Here is a 10882-nt window from a genome sequence, read left to right on the forward strand (position 1 = left end):
CCCAGGTTCCACAGAGGTAGTTAGTAACATAATATGAGCAGCCCTTATCCAATGAATTGGTGAGTTTGAGATATAAATTCAGATTTTGTTATGTTAGATTATATTTGAGTCTTTAACCTCTTGCATACGTCGGACAGCTAGGAAACATCCAACACCGTGGTGCTCATGTGCTTTGAACAGCTCCCAGCTGTCCTCCCACATGAACCAGGAAACCTGGCGGAATCCCTGCTCCCCCCCATCAATGCTTGTTTCTTGGTTTTCAGGGAAATGAGGATTAGCGCGCATGGCACACTGACGTAATTTCTCTGAAAACAAAAGTGAAATTATCCTGTAGGATCATTTTACTTACTCTGCATCGGTGCTTGGGGGGCTATCTCAGCTCCCTGAGCACCAATCCAGATGGGAGAGGACGGGAGAGGTATCAGTGGAAAGTGGAGAATCTCCCAAGTGGATCCCTGATTGGGGATAGTCCAAGGAGTGCACTACCTAAGCAGGGATCCACTCCACTGGGCAAGATCTTTTGCTCCCTCTGTAATTGTTCAGGCACAATTCAGTCTTTCTGCCCCCCCGGGGGGCAGATGGGGCAACAGCCCCTGTTCTGCCACCCCCCGGGGGACAGAAGGCCCACTAGGCACTAGGGATTCATTTTTTTGTTTAGGAATGGGTGGTGCCTGCTCAGAATGGGCACTGCAATGGCCCTCATCCCCAACAAAATAATAGGAACAGTCTTTCTGCCTCCCCTGGTGGGCAGATGGGGTTATTACTTCTAATCTGCCCCCCGTCAGAAGGCAGAAAGCCCACAAGACACCAGGGATTTTTTTTTTTTAAATCAGAGAGGGGTGGGGGTTACCCACCAAAGGCATGGCTATGCACCCAGCCCATATAAATGGGCACCCAAATCTTTTTACCCTCCCTGAGGAGGCAGACAGGGCAGTACCCACAAAACCCACTATGCCACAGGGATTTTATTTTAATATGTACAGGTGGGGGGGGGCTGCCCAACAGGGACATACCAATGGCCCCACCACCCCAAACACAAATGGGCACAGTATTTCCTGTTTCTCTGGGAGGCAGATGGGGGTTATTACCCCTGATCTGCCCCCACAGGGGAGCAGAAAGCCTACTAGACACCAGGGAGTATTTAAATATTTTGGGGCTTCCCAGAATTGCATGGCAGTGCCCCCACTCTCTCCCCAAAGAAGGCCACAGTATTTCTGGTCCCATGGGGGCAAAGGGGGATTATTACCCCAGATCTGCCCAGCAGAAGGGGCAGAAAGCCCACTACACACCAGGCAAGAATTCTTTTAGGAAAAAAAAGGTGGGTCATGGCCATGCCCCCCCCACAATTAAATAGTGACACAGTATTTCTGCCTCCTGGGGACAGATGGGGTAATTACCCCTGGGGGGCAGACATCCCACTAGATGCCACGGAATAAAGAAAATAAGAAGGGTGGTGGCTGCCACTGCCATGGACATGGTTATGCTTCTCATCCAAACTGAAGGTGGTAACAGTCTTTCTCCCCCTCTGGGACTAAAGCATCTCATCCCAATGGCAAGCAAGAAGACATTTGACTCTTGTGGGTTTTGATTTTATATGTAGGCCAAGAGAGCTTGGCTAACTCCCAGCGTATGCTGCCACCTGGAGAAACTACCAATCCCAGACACTTCTGAAAACTAAACATCTGAGGTGGTGTGATGTACATGCACCCCACACCAGTGTTTTACCCACAATTCCCTGCAAACCTCCACCTTTGCCTGAAATCCAGCATTTTTCTGACATTTCTGTGATGAAAACGTTCAGAATCCACAGAAATCTACAACATTTCTACCAATCAGCATTGCCCCCATCTGTACTGATAACAATTCTGCACCACTTGTGTGGGTGCCTGAAGCAGAGTCATCCTACAAATGTATTGAAAAACTGCCCTTTTGGACCAGCTTTGGTTCTCCCTCAATTGGTACACATTTTTGGCACTTTTCTGTCGCAGGTTTTTGACCCACCCACAGATGAGGCACCATTTGTATCGGGAGACCTGGGGAAATGATGTGTGGTAGAAATGTGAGGAAAATGTGTTTTTTAGACAAATTTTGAAGTTTGCAAGGGATTGTAGGTAACAGAACCTGGTGAGAGTCACACAGTCACCCCATCCCGGATTCCCCTGGTTGTCTTGTTTTTAAAAATGTAAAATGTACAGGTGTGCTGGATTTCCCTAGGTGCTAGCTGAGCTAGGGCCCAAATTTCACAGTTAGGCACATTTTTAAAAAAGCGGTCCATTTTGGGTGGTAAAATGTGATGTGCGTTTGGGCTGTTTCCTGTTGCGGTACCAGTTTTGTTAGGAAACTTGGGGAAATGCTGGAAGACTTTAGTGTCTCCCCTCATATTTCAGAACATTCCATCACAAAAATGTGAGGAAACTGTATTTTTAGACAGATTTTGAGGTCTTAAAGGGGTTCTGGGTAACAGAACCTGGTGAGAGCGACATAAGTTACCCCACCCTGGATTCCCCTGGGTATCTAGTTTTCAAAAATGTACATATTTTCTAGGTTTTCCTAAGTGACAGCTGAGTTAGGGCCCAAAATCCACAGCTAGGCAAACTGCAAACAAAAGGGTTGGTTTAGAGTTGAAAAATCTGCTTTGTCCATGTTTAGTTTTGGGTTATTTCCTGCTGCGGGCAGTGGGCCTACTCACATAAATGAGATACCATTTTTATCAGGAGACTTGAAGGAACACAGAAGAGTAGAACAAGTGTTTTTACCAATTGCTTGTCTCTGCATTTCCACTTTCCAACTGTAAGTCAGTGCATAAGAAAGAAGTCATTTTGAGAAATGCTGTCTAATTTACATGCTAGTATGGGTACCCTCAAATTCAGAGATGTTCAAATGACCACTGCTTCTAAAGTCCAAACTGTGTTCCCATTTTGGTAATACATAGGTTTTCTTTGATACCTGTTGGACCTGGCCCTTTTACAGGGTCATTCCCCAGACTTTTTGCTTTTGCCTCCTTAGTTTTCTGACCTTTGTTGGCTGACATTTTTGACTCTGAGCGCTTTTTCACTGCTAACCAGTGCTAAAGTGCATGTGCTCTCTCTTACAAATTTGGTATGATTGGATTATACCTGATTGGCATATTTAAATTACCTATAAGTCCCTTGTAAAGTGGTATCTCTATACCCAGGGCCTGTAAATTAAATGCTACTAGTGGGCCTGCAGCGCTGCTTGCGCCACCCACGGAAGTAGCCTGTCAAACCTATTTAGGACCTGCTAGCGCAGAGCCTGTGTGCGCAGTTTCCTGCCACCGGGACCTGGCCTCTAAATTTACTTGCCAGGCCCAGAACTCCCCTTTTACTACATGTAAGTCACCCCTAAGGTACGCCCTAGCTAGCCCTCTGGGCAGGGTGCCATGTATGTAGAAGGCCGGACATGTGCCAGGTGCGTGGCCTGTCCTGGTAGTGACAAACAGCCTAACTTGGTGTCTCACTACTGTGAGTGTTGCCCCCTCATAGGATTGCATTGGAAATGCCCTGCCTTATGTGTAAGGGGTATTGTTGGATTTATGAGGGGTAGCATAGGCATGTTTGGTATGGTTGTGACCGTGGTAAGAAATGCTACTTACTGGTGTGGGTTTATTTTTTATTACTATCACAGAAATGCCACTTCTAAAAAGTGCGCATTTATCTGTACTTATAACTTTGGTGTTTTTCAGCTTGTCTCCAATCGACGTCTGGGCAGACTGACAGTTGGGGCTTTGTGCATACTTCTCAGACAGCCTGAACACAGGGAGGGTGGAGGTGACACAGAGGTGCATCTACAGATTGTAAAGCCTTCCTGGGCTGAGAGAAGGGAGAGGCGGGGCACACCTGCATTTGCAAAGACTGTGCCCTGGCCTCACACAATAGGGTCGTTAACCCCCCACTGATGTTTGGAGCCTGTGCTGAAAGGAGAGAGGGGGCACTCACAGAACCAGTTGTAACTGGCTGGAACCTCCTCTCCCTACCATTGTGAAACACTGTAAAAACTGACTATAAGTACAGGGGAATTTTCCCCACAATTTGAACATTCTTGGAACTTGAAACTGGACACGGAACGCTGATGAATGGACTCACCAGGAAACCACCTTCGACTGCTGCTGTTGTGCTGACCTGTGACCTGCCTGGTCACTAGGAGGAACTGCCATCATCTGCTCCCCTTATGCTGGCCTGTAGCTGGTTCCACCAGCCCTGTGCTTCTCCTAGTTCTGGGTGCTCCCAGGGGTGGGATGTGGTGGCCCCACACCCCTGCTAATCCTTCAACCACTGGCTCAGAGCACTCTCTTGATCCTAAGGAAGAATCACCGCCGCAGCCCAGGCTGCAGATTGCTTCAGCGCTGCGAAATACGATTTAGTGGGCACCCCTAAAAATCACAGCCGCAGCTCGGGGCTCACATCTTGTGAAAAGCGCTTTATTTTGACCCGGTGCCCTTCCAAGCACCTTCTGTGTTGGTTTCGAAGTGCCCCCACACTGGAGGAGCGCTTCCCTGCTGGGTTGTGATCACCGCTGCGGCTGGGGTCGGAACGCTGAGTCTCCACGCTTTAAAAGCGCTCCTGGGGCTGAAAACTCTCACCGCCGCGACCCGAGCGCCGAAACTATCTCTACTGGAACCCCCGGGGCATCCCTTATTTCAAACAAGGAGCGAGCACGCTCCTATCGTGCCCCCGGGGCAAGGCGCACTCGCAGGCACCGTCCTCGGTGCCTGCCCAATCGGAAGCATCGAGGACGCCGAGAGAGCGGCGCGCGCACCATCTGGGTGCCGCCGCACCCTTAGAGCAGGAGGAGAGCCTCATCGGAGGCCCCTGCTCCACCGTAACCTCGGAAAAGACAGCCGCCGAGGACGCGGGTGGCTGTCTCCCCTACGCAGGGCCTGGGGAGCGGAAAGGGAGTTCCTTTCCCCCCGGCCACTGCCCTAGGGGCGCTAACGCCCCCCCATAACTTAATCTGGGCATTTCTGGGTGACCCCCAGCCCCATCTCGTAGGAGGGGGCCCCAACAGGACCACAGGCCACCAGAGGGGCCCGCCGATCGCAAGGAGAGGGCGCCAAACGCCCCTCTCCCCCCTGTAGTACCGTGTGGCCCCAGTTGTGCGCCCAGCGGCGCCAGGGATCCCCGTGTTTGTCTTTGGACACTGGGAGTGCCTTTTCCGCCAATTAACAGGTACCTTTTAGGAAATCCAGGCTTCAGGAGCCTGATCTAAATTCTAATGTTTTAGGTTTCCTCCCTGTTTTCTGGTGATACATATATGTGCTAATGTTCCTCTCTAGGCATGTCAAGCTGATATGTATGTATATGAATTGTGGTATATTCTCTAATGTTCCTTTCATGGGTATTTAGGAATTGTTCATAATTGCATATACCTCTTATTATAATTTCTGACTACTGCTTATGTTGCAGGATCCTGAGTACTTACGTGTCCTAATGTGACAACTGCAACTTCTTGCAGAGTATTAGTAACTTGTGTAACCTAATGTGACAACTGCAACTTCTTGCAGAGTATTAGTAACTTGTGTAAACCTTCTGACAACTGCTAAGGTAGCAGGGTATTACTTACGTGTAATGTTGGTCTAATTATGTTTTGTACAATACAGATTATTTTTACATAGCTCAGTGTTGTGTTTACTTTGTGGTGTACATTTTGCGTCACGTGTGTTGGGTGTTGTGCGAACGCTTTACACATTGCCTCCAGGTTAAGCCTGACTGCTCGTGCCAAGCTACCAAGGGGGTGAGCAGGGGTTATCTTGGACGTGTAACTCCCAAGCCCTGACTAGAGTGGGTAGGTTCTGCCTGGCTGAGGTGCATATCCTAGCCAACCAGAGACCCCATTTCTAACAATACCTATTTTTCACTCTTGATATTTAACCAAATGAACGGCTGTATATCCGGTACACAATGAAGGTGCAACTCAGGTATTGGCTCTGGGTAGCCTGGGCTCTTAGAAAACCGACAAGCCCTATATATCCCTGCAACCAGAAGTGTCCAGCAGACGTAACAGTATATAGCTTTTGAAGATCTGCTATACTTTGAAAAAGTTACAGATTAAAACTTATACACAAATGGCAGGTTATTTTTTTCCTTTCAATTTCAATATAGTTTTATTTCAAGTGTTACTTTCTATAGGAAAACCTTCAAGGATCTACACAATTGAGCCCTTGCTGAATTTAGAATTTCGTCTACCTTTCAGAAAGGTATAGCTTTCTGTAATCCACATTGGTTTCACATCCGTTTCTGTACCTAACTGGAAAAAGGTTGAATGAACAAAAAAGAGGAAAAATGGAGTATGCCCCAGTAAAATGCCAAACCTGAAAGCCGGGAAGGTGGTGATTTTAGCACTCAAAACCCTTCATTTTTGCTCTCTACAGGGAAATAAAAACAGAACAGATTTTTTCTTTTTTTCCCATGTGTCCCCATGAACCAAAATTAAGCTGTATTTTGGCGAATTTCTCAGTCCCCTCCAGGAGACTCTACAAATCCTGGGCACCTTTAGAATCCCCAGGACGTTGGAAAAATAGGACGCAAATTTGGCTTGGATAGCTTATGTGGACAAAAGTTATGGGGGCATAAGCGAGAACTACCCCAAATAGTCCAAAAGCAGGCTTAGCACGGGGAGAGGGGAGGCTTAGCAGCAAATGGGTTAAAGAAAGAATGTACATTATAGCACAATTTACCTGTCTTATAAATCTGTTAAAGTTGGATTAGTGTTATTTGCATGATGATCATCATTTTCCTCATTATCATTGTTTATCGAATGACAAATTGTGTTTTCGAACTTTAAGAAAACTCTTAACCATCCTTCAATAAATATGACAGATCTGACAAAAAAATCAGTATGCCACAAATTTCTTTATACACTTAACTGAAGTCAATGTTATAGGTTACCAAACTTTAGCTAATTGTTTAAGTGGTGCATCACTAATGCTGAATTCCTGGTGTATCTTCTATTATTGGTGGGCTAAATAATGCTAACGGTGCCGTATAAGAATATTGTGAGTCACTGAGGACTATATAAATGTACAAGTCCACAAATGGGTCCCTTTATGATTTCACAAACTCTTAAGTGATTTACAATGTCCTTTGTGGTGTACACTTTAGGCATCTTACTCCTTATAGTGCAAAATATAGCGAAGATATGAATAAATAAGCAATAAAAGGAAGGTGTGATGTTAGAGGCATAAGGATATAAAATGAAAACAGAGGACAATTATTATATAAATGCTTACATAACCTACTTATTCATGCTTGCGTCAATTCTCTGTGTTGTGAGGGTGGAAGCTGAAGCTTGTTCTTGTGCCTAGAATTACTCTTTGGCAGTGGTTCCCAACCTGTGGTCCAGGGACGCCCGGGGGGCCGCGAACCCTCCTCAGGGGGTCCGCGACTGCTTAGGAAATTGAATAATGTTAACAGATTAGGTTCCTAACTTTCAGTAATGACTCAGTAGGGAGTCTCCAGATTAACAATAATGATTTAGTGGGGGTCCCTGGGATTTCAGTAATGATAAAGTGGGGTTCCACAGATGTCAAAAGGTTGGGAACCACTGCTCTATGGTGCTCTAAAAACAGGCATGCCTAATATTTTAATTTCATGTAATGGCTTCCAGTAGTCGCAGATTAATCATCCTTGCGAATTATAGTGCTGAGTTTACTATGATAGGAATTAAGCAGTTTTTTATTTTTGTAAACAGAATAGTGCCAGGGCCCTCATCAGGATGCATTGCAGCTTGCCCCACCCATTGCCTCTGCCAGTGCCCCCAATGGCAGTACCAAAACAACTATTACCCTTTACACTACTACAAGTTTGACAATTCAACCTAATTGAGGACCCAAAAGCTATAGGAATGGCTTGGGCCATCGGTATTAGTTGTTTTTAATGTCTACTGAATTAATAAACAACTGATGTTGTGCTCACATCTAAATTAGACAAATAGCACCACCATATGGCAGACTGTCATAGGTGCTGGTGCTACCAATTAAATACCATTGTCAAGCACCGGAAACCACTGGCTAAAATTAGGCACTGGAGTGATTGGCAAGGGCAGCTGCCCACTTTCCCCCATAATTAGGCAGTGTACCATGGGCATAACAAAGTCCCTCGCAGCCCCCGTGGTGCAGGGGGCTCTAAGCTCAAGGTGGCCCCCTCAACACAGCACCTGACCTGAGTAAATCCAGAGGGGCCCTCCTCCATGTTCTGTGCAGGGGGGTCCTTCCAGTTTTGTTACGCCACTGCAGTGCACCCATTCCTGTCAGCAATGCTGTGTCATCAGCATGCGTAACAAGGGAGGTGAGTGGCAGAGACACAATTTTAACAGTGACCAACAGTGACCAACTGGCAAAAGCAAGCTAGCACTGTGATAGCATTCTGATATTACTATTGAGGGTAGGTGAAGTTGCATACAATAGATTATCTTGTGAACCTTTCCCTTGTAATTGTTCATTGTCCTAAGACATTTCCACTGAAGCCAGCTGCCCCACCAGAGAATGTTACATGGTCCATATAGGAGTAAGCAAAGCAGGTATCTAGTGAACTACATGAGAGGATATTTGCACATTTAATATTGTGCATGCACTCGTCATTATCTTACTGTAAAAAGTTATTGCCAGGGTTGTTCATGATCTTCCAATTCAGGCACAGTTCGGTGATACCTGGTAGGATAAATTTAAAGCTTCCATCAAGAAATTGAACACAAACCGGTTACCTCTCGCCTTACAGTACAACAGCTCATTATCGACAGCATTTCCTCAGTTGTGCACTTTGTTGAGAAGTTTAAACATTTCAGTCACTACGGAGTTGAATTAAAGAAATATCTAGGAAAAAATCGTGTAAGTCACTGGATAGTCATGAGCCACTTATAACAAGGGAACTTTTATTTCTAAAATATATTAAAAAAAATTAACATAGGATGCATACAATGCTCATGAGTTACAATATTACTGCATAATGATTTGAGTAATGTTCAGAAACAGCATCTAGGATAATAATTTAGAAGTATAGAAAACATTTAATATATTATTCCGAGTTCTGGGTGAAGATGAAATGGTTGTGTTTGTCGTTATTCTAAGTTACAATAATTAGTCCACATGGGAAAACTCACCTGGGCCAGTAATATAAAAAATTCAATTCACATTTGTTTTAGAGGAGGCAGTGATAAACAGGTTGCTGTATCGAAAGCCTCTGAAATGTAAACAGTTTTCCTCTGAGAGGAAGTAGACACAGTTGTGCTGAGAATTCTTCTTTAGTGTAACTGTCTAGGTCCCACTGTGCACCATTATTTTTAGCCACAATGAGTAGAAAGGGGCTATGTTAATATATACATAGTAAGAGTTCCCTTTCAAATGGTTGTCTGTTGCTGGTGCCTTTCTGGGAACTACGGCACTAGCTTTATTCTGTGCCATCAAGAATCCTAACTTCATTTTCTTCAGTGAAAACCAGGAAAATAGACATATTTCCTATTATCAGTACTACTGTAGTGTGACCAAACTTTCTGAAGGACAACTCCTGCAAGCATTTTTTCATAAACTGAATTTTGAGGTTAATCAGAAGTCAAACATTATTAACTACATGTATTTCCTGCACAACAATTTAATGACAGGATAGTATTAACTTATGAAACATACTGTTTTACACAAAGAACCTGGGGCCAGATATAAGTAGAGTCTGAATTGCGACTCGCAAATTGCGAGTCAGAGAGACTCGCAATTTGCGACTCGCAATTCAGAATGTAAGGTGGTGTCCCTGACACCATCTGTGACTCGCAAGGGGGTCGCAAATTGCGACCCACCTCATTAATATTAATGAGGTGGGCACTCACAGGGATGGTGGCCTGCTGGAGACAGCAGACCACCATGTCTGTGACTGCTTTTAAATGAAGCAGTTTTTTTTTTTTTGTAATGCAGCCCGTTTTCCTTAAAGGAAAACGAGATGTATTACAAAACTAAAAAATTAAACGTTTTCATTTCATTTTTTCAGAGCAGGCAGTGGTCCATATACAGTTTGCTACCCAGCTGGCATCTGAAAGGGGAAGCGATGCCTCACAAGCTTTAATGAAGGTATCTGATTATACTTTTTGGTACGGTGCAATTTTTAGTGCTACTTTACTTTTAAAATAGAACTAGGTTTTAATTGTTTTGACTTGCCTTTTAAATATTTTAGTGAATTCATGCCCATGTTCAGTGGCGTCCCCTAGGCTTCCTTTACTTAATACGACCGCCATTTTTACTCCTCACCTTGTTCCAACAAGCGCTGCCATCTTGGGAGATGGTCTAATCTTTAACTTCCTGCAGATCCGGCCCATTATAAAGGGCTCCATGAAGCAGACGTGCAGCGGACCACTTTAATGAAGGTATCTGATTATACTTTTTGGTACGGTGCAATTTTTATTGCTACTTTACTTTTAAAATAGAACTTGGTTTTAATTGTTTTGACTTGCCTTTTAAATATTTTAGGGAACTAATGCCCATGTTCAGTGGCAGCGTCTAGGCTTCCTTTACTTAATATGACCGCCATTTGTACTCCTCACCTTGTTCCGACTAGTGCTGCCATCTTAGGAGGGGGTCTAGTCTTTAACTTGCTGCAGATCAGGTCCATTATAAAGAGGTCCATGAAGCAGGCGCGCAGTAGACCCCTTTAATGAAGTTATCTGATTATACTTTTTGGTACGGTGCAATTTTTAGTGCTACTTTACTTTTAAAATAGAACTTGATTTTAATTGTTTTGACTTGCCTTTTAAATAGTTTAGTGAAGTCATGCCCATGTTCAGTGGCATCCTCCAGGCTTCCTTTACTTAATATGACCACCATTTTTACTCCTCACCTTGTTCCGACTAGCACCACCATCTTGGGTGGCAGTCTAGTCTTTAACTT

General features: G+C 44.7%; 1 pseudogene; it reads right to left on the reverse strand.

The window, feature by feature from the left end:
* Positions 1–528: 528 nt before the first annotated feature.
* LOC138252477 (small nucleolar RNA SNORA17) lies at positions 529–620 on the reverse strand (annotated as a pseudogene).
* Between the last annotated feature and the right edge of the window lie 10262 nt (positions 621–10882).

Source organism: Pleurodeles waltl, chromosome 8 (genome assembly GCF_031143425.1).
Source record: "Pleurodeles waltl isolate 20211129_DDA chromosome 8, aPleWal1.hap1.20221129, whole genome shotgun sequence".
Lineage (NCBI taxonomy): Eukaryota > Metazoa > Chordata > Amphibia > Caudata > Salamandridae > Pleurodeles > Pleurodeles waltl.